General features: G+C 37.2%; 1 protein-coding gene across 5 annotated transcripts in view; it reads right to left on the reverse strand.

The window, feature by feature from the left end:
* RTL4 (retrotransposon Gag like 4) overlaps positions 1 to 13,093 on the reverse strand; it is a 494,612-nt gene that overhangs the window by 450,243 nt on the left and 31,276 nt on the right. The window lies entirely within an intron of this gene.

The following is a 13,093-nucleotide window of genomic DNA, read 5'->3' on the forward strand; positions in this document are numbered from 1 at the left end:
GAAACATAAGAGATATGGGGAAAAATTGATTACTACCAGGATGATGATGATGATGATGATGATGATGATGCAATTAGTTCCAGTTACTTATTTAAAACTCAAGTTTCCAGCTTTGCAAACCAGCATTCTATTCTGTATATTACATTGGCTCAGGACATGCCTCTCAGCAGCATTGGTCAGCATGAGTTGACACAGTTGATCACCCCTTCTTCCGGATTTACTTCTTACATTTGGGTTTCTGGGAAAGGCACTCACTGAGTTTGTCCTCCTACCTCATTGGTTGTTCCTTCTTAATCTCCTCTATATCCTCCTCATTTCCCTGACCATTAGCCTCAGGGCTCAGGCTTCAGGTCTCTCCTCTCTTCTACACTCATTCCCTAGGGCATCTTATTCAGGCCCATGGCTTTAAATTCCCTCTATATGTTGGAGAATCAAAAATGTTTATCTCCAGCTCAGACATCTCTCTCTGAATTCCAGAGTCATGATACCAAACAAGAATCTCTATTTCAATATAGACATCTCAAAGTAAGCATGACCAAAATAGAATTCTTTTCTCCTAAATTTGCTCTTCCTCCCGCTGTTCCCCATTTTAGTAAATACCCCCAACATCATCCCAGTTGTTCAAACCAAAAATCCAGACACCTTTTCTCTTTTCCTCCCATTCCATAGCCAGTCCATCAGCAAGTCCTGTTGGCTATGCCTATAAAATTCATGATATTCATGATATTCACTTATTTACCCATTTCTCATTCCTGCATTGCTAAAATCTTAGGCTAAGTCACCTCCAATCTAATCACTATGTACTCACTCTTGCCATCTTATAGACCATACTCTGTAGCAGCCAGAGTAATCATTTTAAAATCATTATCAGGGAGGGGGGGCAAGATGGCAGAGGAGTAGGGTCCCCAACTCATGTCCCCACCAACTTACATAGATAACTTTCAAATCATCCTGAAAACTTATGTGCTTATGAATTCGACCTGAGATTTAAAGAGAAAACAGCTGGAATGCTACAGAGAGGAGTTTGTGCTTTTAACAAGTACAAATTGTTTTTAGCCACTCTGCACTGAGCAAAATGACTAGAAAGAACTTACCACAAAAGAAAAAATCAGAAACATTACTCTCTGCCACAGTTACAGAATTTGGATTACAATTCAATGTCAGCCAATTTAGCAGCACAATTATAAAGCTACTGGTGGCTCTGGAAAAAAAGCATAAAGGATTCAAGAGACTTCATGACTGCAGAATTAAGATCTAATCAAGCCGAAATTAAAAAACAATTAAATGAGATGCAATCCAAACTGCAGGCCCTAATAACGAGGGTTAAGGAGGTAGAAGACAGAGTGAGTGACATAGAAGACAAGTTGATGGGATGCCTGGGTGGCTCAGTGGTTGAGCATCTGCCTTTGGCTCAGGGCATGATCCTGGAGTCCCAGGATCGAATCCCACATCAGGCTCTCTGCATGGAGCCTGCTTCTCCCTTGTCTGTATCTCTGCCTCTCTCTCTTTGTGTCTTTCATAAATAATTAAAATCTTTTTTTTTTATTTTTTATGATAGGCACACAGTGAGAGAGAGAGAGAGGCAGAGACACAGGCAGAGGGAGAAGCAGGCTCCATGCACCGGGAGCCCGATGTGGGATTCGATCCCGGGTCTCCAGGATTGCGCCCTGGGCCAAAGGCAGGCGCCAAACCGCTGCGCCACCCAGGGATCCCCCATAAATAATTAAAATCTTAAAGAATAAAAAAGAACACAAGTTGATACCAAAGAAGGAAGCTGAGGAAAAAAGAGAAAAACAATTGAAAGACCATGAGGAAAGGTTAAGGGAAATAAATGACAGCCTCAAAAGGAAAAATCTACATTTAATTGGGGTTCCAGAGGGCGCTGAAGGGATAGAGGGCCAGAAACTTTATTTGAACAAATCATAGCTGAGAACTTCCCTAATTTGGGGAGGGAAACAGGCACTCAGATCCAGGAGATAGAGAGGTTTCCCCCCCTTAAAATCCATAAAAACCGTTCAACACCTCAACATTTAATAGTGAAACTTGCAAATTCCAAAGTTAAAGAGAAAAATCCTTAAAGCAGCAAGAGACAAGAGGTCCCTAACTTATATGGGGAGAAATATTATTTTAACAGCAGACCTCTCCACAGAGACTTGGCAGGCCAGAAAGGGCTGGCATGATATATACACGGTACTAAATGAAAAGAACATGCAGCCAAGAATACATTATCCAGCAAGGCTCTCATTCAGAATAGAAGGAGAGATAAAGAGCTTCCAAGATAGGCAGAAACTGAAAGAATATGACACCACCAAACCAGCTCTGCAAGAAATATTAAGGGGGACTCTGTAAAAGAAAGAGGACGCCGATGGAAATAACCAACAAAAACAGGGACTGAATAGGTATTATGATGACACTAAATCTATCTTTCAATAGTAACAGAACCTGAATGGGCTTAGTGATACCATCAAAAGATGCAGGGTTTCAGACTGGATAAAAAAGCGAAACCTCCTCCCCCCAAAAAAGCAAGACCCATCTATTTGCTGTCTACAAGAGACTCATTTCAGACCTAAGGACACCTACAGCCTGAAAATGAAAGGTAAAGAACCATTTACCACTCCAATGGTCCTCAAAAAAAGCAGGGATAGCAATCCTATCAGATAAATTAAAGTTTATCTCAAAGACTGTAGTAAGAGATGAAGAGGGACACTGTATCATACTTCAAGGATCTATCCAACAAAGGACCTAACAATTATGAATATTTATGCCCCTAATGTGGGAGCTGCCAAGTATATCAATCAATTAATAACCAAAGTAAAGACATATGTAGATAATTCTACACTAATACTGGGAGACTTTAACAACCCAAAAGCATAAGATACCTAGGAATAAACCTAACCAAAGAGGTAAAGGATATATACCCTAAAAACTACAGAAAACCTCTGAAAGAAATTGAGGAAGACACAAAGAGATGGAAAAATATTCCACGCTCATGGATTGGAAGAATTAATATTGTGAAAATGTCAATGTTACCCAGGGCAATTTACACGTTTAATGCAATCCCTATCAAAATACCATGGACTTTCTTCAGAGAGTTGAAACAAATCATCTTAGATTTCTGTGGAATCAGAAAAGACCCTGAATAGCCAGAAGAATATTAAAAAAGAAAACCATAGCTGGGGGCATCACAATGCCAGATTTCAGGTTGTACTACAAAGCTGTGGTCATCAAGACAGTGTGGTATTGGCACAAAAACAGACACATAGATCAATGGAACAGAATGGAGAATCCAGAAGTGGACCCTCAACTTTATGGTCAACTAATATTCGAAAAAGCAGGAAAGACTATCCACTGGAAAAAAGACAGTCTCTTCAATAAATGGTGCTGGGGAAATTGGAGATCCACATGTAGAAGAATGAAACTAGACCATTCTCTTACACCATACACAAAGATAAAATCAAAATGGATGAAAGATCTAAATGTTTGACAAGATTCCATCAAAATCCTAGAGGAGAACACAGGCAACACCCTTTTTGAACTTGGCCACAGCAACTTCTTGCAAGATATATCCACGAAGGCAAAAAAAACAAAAGCAAAACTGAATTATTGGGACCTCATCAAGATAAGAAGCTTTTGCACAGCAAAAGAAATAGTCCACAAAACTAAAAGACAACCTACAGAATGGGAAAAGATATTTGCAAATGATCTATCAGATAAAGGGCTAGCATCCAAGATCTATAAAGAACTTATTAAACTTAACAGCAAAGAAACAAACAATCCAATCATGAAATGGGCAAAAGACCTGAACAAAAATGTCACAGAGGAAGACATAGACATAGCCAACAAGAACATGAGAAAATGCTCCGCATCACTTGCCATCAGGGAAATACAAATCAAAACCACAATGAGATACCACCTCACACCAGTGAGAATGGGGAAAATTAACAAGGAGGGAAACAACAAATGTTGGAGAGGATGTGGAGAAAGGGGAACCCTCTTGCACTGTTGGTGGGAATGTGAACTGGTGCAGCCACTCTGGAAAACTCTGTGGAGGTTCCTCAAAGAGTTAAAAATAGATCTTCCCTACGACCCAGCAATTGCACTGCTGGGATTTACCCCAAAGATACAGATGCAGTGAAATTCCAGGACATCTGCACCCCAATGTTTATAGCAGCAATGTCCCCTATAGCCAACCTGTGGAAGGAGCCTCGGTGTCCATTGAAAGATGAATGGATAAAGAAGATGTGGTATATGTATACAATGGAATATTACTCAGCCATTAGAAACGACAAATACCCACCTTTTGCTTCGATGTGGATGGACCTGGAGGGTGTTATGCTGAGTGAAATAAGTCAATCGGAGAAGGACAAACATTATATGGTCTCATTCATTTGGGGAATATAAAAATTAGTGAAAGGGAAAGGAGAGAAAATGAGTGAAAATATCCGTGAGGGTGACAAAACATGAGAGACACCTAACTCTGGGAAATGAATAAGGGGTAGTGGTAGGGGAGGTGGGCGGGGGGTTGGGGTGACTGAGTGATGGCACTGAGGGGGGCACTTGGTGGGATGAGCACTGGGCGTTATGCTATATGTTGGCAAATTGAACTCCAATAAAAAAATAAATTAAAAATATATATACAAAAATAAATTAATTAAAAAAATAAAATCCTTATCCAGATAATGTGCTTCTGCACTGACTTCTCATTGGACATCCTTAGGCAAAGCAGCATAGCCCTGCTCTCACTCCCAATGCACTCTTTCTCTCCTGCTTCTTTCCTTCCTAGTACTTACCACATTTGAAATTTTTTATACCTGTATATATATATATTTTTTTACTTGCTTACATTTTTAGACGTCTTACACAGACACCCACACCCACACGCACTGGCCAATGGAATGGCATTGCCTTGAGGAAGGAACTTTATCTTCCCCATTGCTCTATCCCAAACACTTAGAACAGTGCCTGGTACAGTAGACCTTTAGCAAATATTTTTTTGAGCACATGAATGAAAATAGAAACCTCAATAGAGACTTGATTTTACTGGGTCACAATGTTCCCTGTCTCTGTGAAGCCCCATTCCCAAATGTAGTCCACATTCTAAGTAAGACCATAGGGAGTTTGGGAAGAAACTTCTTTCCACCTCATCTTAATCCTGACAGGTGAATTAAGCATCAATATAGCTCTCAGAGAGTATTCTTTTTGTGGCAAAACTGATTTCTCTAGTCTACAAAGGATTTTAATGAGAAAGGATCCATCATGATCAAAAGTACTATTCCTAACTATGCACATGATGAATGTTCAATAATTAAGATCTTCCAACTATTGTCACTTGTTTGGCACATTCCAATTATGGAGGATGCTATAAATAAAGAGATTAAAAACATCACCTGTTGCAAACATTGTATAGGAGAAGAGCTCCTGCACAGAACCCTTCTGGATAATAGCTCTGATGATGAATAGCTTATTGCTTCAGAAAGAAATGGACTTGTAAAACTATAGACACAGGGAAGGAGGAAAAGATCACACTGTGCAGGGTCACTCCAAGTCAGCATCAAGATCCTTGAAAACAGGTCAAAGTTGGAATTAAAAAGCAAGATTGTCCCAAAGCAACAATGCACAATATACAATTAGGGAAGCTGTCCAATGGATGAAGTAAAAAGTGCAAGGGTTTTTCAACATCTTTAGTCATTGTTCAGCTACATGGGAAAAAAGAAGAAGGGAATAGAAGGGAATTTGGCCTGAAGTTCATAGCACAGTAGGTTGCAACACTGAATTCATGCTAGAATCACGTTTAAATATTAAAAGCCACTCACGCCCAGGATTCACTCCCAGTGATTCTGATTTAATTAATCTGGAGCAAGTCCCAGGCACTAGTATACTGTTTAAGATTCTCACGTGATTCCAAGGTGTAGTCCCATTTGAGAACCAGTTTTTAGCTAATCCAAACCTTCAGAAGGCAGCCTGTTTCTTTAACTCTGGTTCTCAAAGTTGGTCCCCAGACCTGCAGCAACAGTATCACTCAGGAATATGTTAGAAATGCAAATCATGGGGTCTCATCACAGATCTACTGAATCAGAAACTCTGGGGACAGGGCCCAGTGATCTGTGGTTTAACAAGCCCTCCAGGTGATAATGCACACCTAAGTGCAAGAACCACTGCTTTAACCAGCAGTAACAAATTAAAGTGAATATATTCCCCCCCCCAACTGTAATAGATGTAAATAGAGATGCAAGGAACAACTAGAGGTACGTTGACTACAAACTGAACTGAAGCTGGGTCTCGGTTTTTGTGCAATTCTCACTTGAAGAGATGTTAGTGAGTTACGAATGAGCACTGAACAAAAATGTAAATATAAGATTAAATCCAAGTTTAGAAGATATCTGGAAATATTTAACAATTAACAACAAAGGTACTGGTTCATACTTAGAAGACTTTTTCCTTTTAAAAAATATTAGTCCTATAGCAGTGCTTTTAAAAAATTAGTGTGCTACAGAAACCTGTGGGTAACTTGTTAAAAATATAGATTCCTGGGCCCCATACCCAGATATTCTGATTTTATTTTTTAAAGATTTATTTTATTTGAGAGAGAGAGAGCAGGCAGAGAGAGAGGGAGACAAGCAGAATCCCTGTTGAGTGGGGAGCCCTACACGGGGCTGATCCCTGGAGCCTGAGATCATGACCTGAGCCAAAATCAAGAGTTGGACATTCAACGGACTGAGCCACCCAGGCATCCCCAGAGATTCTGATTTAGTAGGTCTGGAATGAGACCTATAAATTTACAGTTTCAGTAAGCTTTTTAGGTGATTCTATTGTAGGTGGTCTTCTTACCAAACTTTAAGAAATGTACTCTATATGAACTTAATTTTATCAATGGGTTGATCAAAAAGAATTCTGATTGAATCTTAATGTCAGTGGTCTAGATGGTAGATGAAATGTGTATGTTCCTTATAAATTTAGTCATATGACCTTGCAAATAAAGATACTTACTGACATCATTCTGGTGGCTATATGCTAACTGGGAACAAAATAACTGACAGGATTTAATGGCCTCTTGAGTGCTGAATCCACATGCCAGAATTAGAAACTAACAACAATAATGCCAAAAATAAAGTGGACATGTGGAAGCTCACTGCAGCTTATTTTCTATTGTCAATTTAATTCTTGTTTGGGACCTACTTATTTAAACTCTATGAATAAATTTCCTGAGTTCATCTCAGAGTAATTTTAGGGTATCTTAGAATACCTATCTTGGCATGTAAAGTAATGAAGAGGTCACCTTTCTGACTGACTTATACTACACCAGCCTAACACCATACATCTCTAGTCATAATCCATAAATATTCAATGATGGTAATGGCATCTGAAACATTCCCCTCTATTTCCAGCCTATGCCTGATGTATGCTAACATAAGCCATAAATGGAAGATGAAGTAGTCTGCTATTCAGCTTAAAACAATATATTCTGTGCATGTACCAATTACATACATACACATACAGAAACACAATCATATCACAGGACTTTCAAACTCCACCTAGCTTTTTACTCTCTCACCTCAAGGTCTCGTTGAACTTAATAGAACAAGGACAACTCATTCATTGTCATAGACCAAAGCCATTGTTTAGTCTCCTTAGGATGCTGCTTTGGGTATGGCCAATCCAGGCGATTGTTCAGGTCTTGATCTTTGACAGATAGAAGGGTTTATCTTCAATAATAGGAAGTAACTAGTTCCAGGCTGAACATAAATCTAGTTCTGCCTAATAAACCTAAAAGTAAGAACTAAACTTATCATTCTCTTTCCAAGTGGTATCACTATGTCCCAGAACAAAACGCAAGAATATTTATAGGAATACAAAAAATATATATACAACCCCAACAAAGTAAGACTCACAATATCTGGCATCAAATAAAAGGTTACCGTGCATGCAAAGTGGCAGGAAAAAATGACCCATAATGTGAAAATAACCCACCAAGACTGGCCCTCTACTGGAGTATACATTACTATAAGCAGAAAAGGACACTTAAAATTTATTCTACTGTATTCTACTGTATTAAAAAGTTAAATAAAGATATGGAAGATATAAGAAGAACCTAAATAAAAGTTGTAGAGATGAAAACTACAATGTGTGAGATGGAAAATGCTACTAGATATAATTAATAACAGACTAGATATTGAATTTTAAAATGTCAATACACCTAAATCCACAAAGATAGTATATGAAACAAAACACAAAGAGTAAAGGGGAGAAAGAAGAGTAGGAAAGAAAAAATATTTGAAGATGATGGACAATAAATTTCCACATTTGATGAAAATATAAAAACACATATCCAAGAAGATCAAGAAAACTCGAACCAAAGAAGGAGAAGGAGAAGGAGGAGGAGGAGGAGGAGGAGGAGGAGGAGGAGAAGAAGAAGAAGAAGAAGAAGAAGAAGAAGAAGAAGAAGAAGAAGAAGAAGAGGAAGAGGAAGAGGAAGAGGAAGAGGAAGAGGAAAAGGAAGAGGAGGAGGAAAGAAGAAGACCACCACACGAATTTACATCATAATCAAACTTCAGGGAAGCCAGTGATAAAGAGAAAATCTTAAAAGTAGAGGAAAAAAGACACCTAATGTAGAGAAACAAAGAAAGGAATAACAGATTATTTTCATTGGAAACAATGTAAGTAGGAAGACAGTGCAGTATTATCTTCAAAATACCAAAAGAAAAAAAGCTGTCAAGATAAAGTATCTTCTAAAAATAAAAGGGACAAAAATAAATAAATAAAAATAAAGGAGACATACCCACATACTTTTGAGTATATACCCAAAAGAAGTGAAAGCAAGAACTTTAACAAGTATTTGTACACCCATATTCAAAGCAACATTATTTACCATAGTTAAAAGATGGGAACACAAATGTTCATCAACAGATGATAAACAAAATGTGATATACACATGAAGTAGAATATTATTCAGTCTTAAAAAGGAAGGTAATTCTGACACATACTACAACATGGCTGAACACTGAGGACTTTATACTAAGTAAAATAAACCACTCACCAAAAGACAAATATTGTGTGATTTCATTTATATAAGGTACCTAAAGTAGTCAAATTCATAGAGACAGAAAGAAAAGTGGTTGGCAGGGGCTAATAGCAGGGGAGTGGAGAGTTAGTGTTTGATGGGTATAGGGTTCTGGTTGAGAAAGATGCAAAAGTTCTGGATATGGATGGTAGTGATGATTGTACAACAATGTGAATGTACTCAATGCCACTGAACTGAATAATTTAAAATGGTTAAAATGGTAAATTTTATGTTATGTGTATTTTACTACAATAAAAAAATATAAAAATGAAAGGGAATTAAAGATGTTTTCAGACACACCAAAACTGACAAAATTCATCACCAGCAGACCCAACTGTTGGATGAATAAAAGCCAAATGCATGACAACTGTAGCACTAAGGCTTAAAGGAGAGAAATGGAAGCATACTGTTGTATGACTCCTATACTATATGGTAAGTTGTATAATAACACTTGAAAACAGATTGTGATTTAAGACGTATATTATAACTCCCTTCCCAAATACTAATAAAATTACAAAGCAAAGACTTAAAGTTAATAAGAGATTAATTTATAAATGAGATTAAATGTGATAAAAAAATTTTCAATTGAGCCAAAATAAAGAAAAAAAAACAAAAAAAAAACACAGGAAAGGGAACAAAGAACACATATGACAAATGAAAATTAAATAGCAAGAGGAGGGGATTAAACCTAGCCATATTAATAATTATATTAAATGTGAATGGTCTAAACACTGGAAATGACTCAACTGTCTATCCATATGTGAATGGATTAAACAAACTGTGGTATATCCATACAATGGAATACTGCTCATAAATACAAAGGAACAAATTGTTGATATGCAACATTTAGATATATCTCAAAATAATATGATTGAGTTAGAGAAGCTAGACAAATAAAAGGATATACTGTGATTCCATTTATATAAAAATCTGAGAAACATATACTATTATACTGTGACCAAAAGAGTTTTCTGGGGCTGAGAGGAGATTCCAAAAGGTCCTGATGAAACTTTGGGAGACAATGGGTATGTTCACTAACTTTATAGTAATAATGGTTTCATGGATGTAGACATATGTGAAAAGATTAAATTATGCACTTTAAATATATACAGTTTATTTATGCCAGTTATACCTCCATAAAGCTGTTTTGGTTTTTTAACATACTATGGGAGTTCTGAGCAGATAGACTCAAATGGATCACAGTAGTAGGACACGTAGGCTAAGTTTCTCATCCAATGGATCTAAGAATGATCTCTAGGGTAAAGTATCCTTTTCTAGGTCTGTATTTTCCTTAAAATAATGGGAGTATGGAAAACCTTAAATTGTCTTAATGAATTAGTTTCATAGAACCTAAGATATAGAAGGATCTTAGTGGTCCAGTGGTTTTCAAACATTTCTCCATAGAGCAATGGAATATTTCTCTGTTCTCCAGAATGTATGAGGGGGTTGGTGTTGCAGGGGTGGAAAAGATATAGGAGGTAATTCTTCCTTTTCCATTCTGACTCAATTAGAGTAGCTCTACTCTTGTCTGCTTTACGTACTGAATTCCATAGTAATCTTTTTTTCCCCATTTTTCTTTATTTTTGAGAGGGGAGGATGGATAGAGGGAGACCAAGAGAGAGAATCTTAAGTAGGCTCCACACTCAGCATGGAGCCTGATGTGGGGCTCCATTTCACAACCCTGAGATCATGACCTGACCTGATCAAGAGTCAGATGGTTAACCAACTGAGCCACCCAGGTGCCCTGAGTAATATTGTATTTTAAAAAAACAAAGCACCCCATGACTAAAAAGATAAAAATGGAAAATCACAAGTATATCTCAAAAAGTGTGCTATGTGACTATTTACTACATCCATTTATTGTACTTATTGTAGTGTAGTTAAAATGTTAAAGAGATTGAGAGGTCCTGCTTACTATGCTAGTTACTCTAACTATAGCATAGCATAAGAAGGAAGAAGTTATTGAGCAAGAAAGCACAATGGGAAACCTAGATGACCTAATTTTTCATGAGCCAAATCTTTGTTTAAAATAATATAAATCAATACTAATAACAGCAAACATTCATTGAGCACTTACCATATACCAGGCACTGGGTAATCACTTTACATACATTAAGTCACTAAGTCTTCACAACCACCTTATGGAATAAGAGCTATTTATCATCCTCACTTGTAAGATATGGAAATTGGGGCATAGAGGGATTAAGTGGTTTGCTGAAAAGCATAGAACTATTAAGTGATGAAGCTAGGAACAGAACCTGTATATGCTTGACTCCAATGTTCTTGACCATTACATGCTGTTGCTCTGTAGATCAACTATTTTCAAACTATATGGAATTGGCTTATAGATTTGTTGGTGGTATGGAGAAAGAATGAGAATGGGGAAGGGAATCTGACTCTGACTCTTTCCCATCACTATGATCACTTTTTAATCACAACAGCGCTACTTCAGTTTGTTTATATAAGATTTCCACTGGTTACAAGTTTTCACTACTAAAAAAAATGTAAAGAGGTTTGAAAAGTACTGATAATAATACAATCCCTTCATGTTACAAATGAAAATACAGAGGACACAAAGGGAATGTGCTCTACCTTCAGTAACAATAACAGCAAGTTAGTGGCAGGTCTTGACTCTGTCCAGCATTCTTTCTTATATGCTATTATTTCACTATGAACCACAACAAGGTCCCATCAAAATTTTAGTGGAATATATGAGTCTTGAAAAATAAAAGTGATATGAAAGTAAGTAATGTCTAAAGAGAAGACCCTATTCTGAAATTCAAAGTGAGCTGTACTCCTCCAGGACATGATAGCCATCTCTAACATCCAATACTCAAGGTAAAATACTTTCGCTTGACCACAAGTGGGCACTGAAGTGCACAAATAATACAATGCTCTAATGGAACTTTCTTAGTGCTTATCAGGTAGGAGTCTAGGTAGGAATTTAAACTTAAGCTTCAGACATCAAGCTTTTCATAGGGCTATCCATGAAAACTGAAGAGAAGATAACGACATCCAACCTTGCATCTGAAAATGACTCATCCAAGTTCTGTCAGAGCCAAGGTGCTAGGTTTGGTGCTCATCCTCTATCTCAGATTTCAGGGTCATTTTTTGCAGTTCCAAACACTAAGACCTCTATCTCAGATGTAAATCTCAGAACTTTGAGATGGCCTATGAAACTCCTGAATTGTTGCACAAAATTTTGCATGTAAATGTGCATATATTTAGTTTTCTTTAGAATCTTAAAGGAGTTCATACCCCCTAAAAGATTAGAAAATGCTAGTTTGGACTGAGTTTTTATGAGTGAACTGTGTATTAAGCCCTTTGTGAGATCAGAGGGAAGTAAGTTGCTTGACCTATAAGCCCCAGCAATAGTAAAAACTGAAGCTGAGATTTTATATTTCTCCCTGCCTGTCAGTTTAATCTCCTTTATGGGTAGCATGAGGGGAGAAAATTAAGAGAAACAAAAGCTAGATTATTTCTGTGTGTTCTGTTTATATGATGCCAGGTAACCTATTTAGTATAAACTTTTGCCTTTCAACCTATTGTTTCAGTGTCATGCAGAGGTAGTCTGATACAGTGGGGAAAGTATTAGCTTTAGAGACAAACAGATCTGGATTCAAATCCAGACTCCACCATTTTGGGACAATTACTTAACTTCTTTGGGCCTCTGTTTTCTAATTTATAAAATGGGAATTATAGGAACTACTTCTTAGTGTTATACACATTAAGTGAGATTAGGTAAAGAGCCTGGTAAATAGAAAAGGCATAATAAATAGTAGAATTTTTTTTATTAGAATTTACTATTATCACCATAGACACAGTCTTTCTACTCCTGTTTTTTTTTTAATTTCTTCTACTTATTTCTCTCTGTTCTGCTAAATCTATTTATTTTCCTGATTGGCCCCTTTCTTCTATCTTCCTTGCTTCCCCTCTTTCTTTTCCAGTATCTTTCTACCTTCCTCTCTTTAATCTCTCTCCTTCTCTCACCATATATCTGCCTTCCCTGATATTCACCTGTCAGGAAAGAGGGAA

The sequence above is a fragment of the Canis lupus genome, chromosome X (assembly GCF_048164855.1).
Source record: "Canis lupus baileyi chromosome X, mCanLup2.hap1, whole genome shotgun sequence".
NCBI lineage: Eukaryota > Metazoa > Chordata > Mammalia > Carnivora > Canidae > Canis > Canis lupus.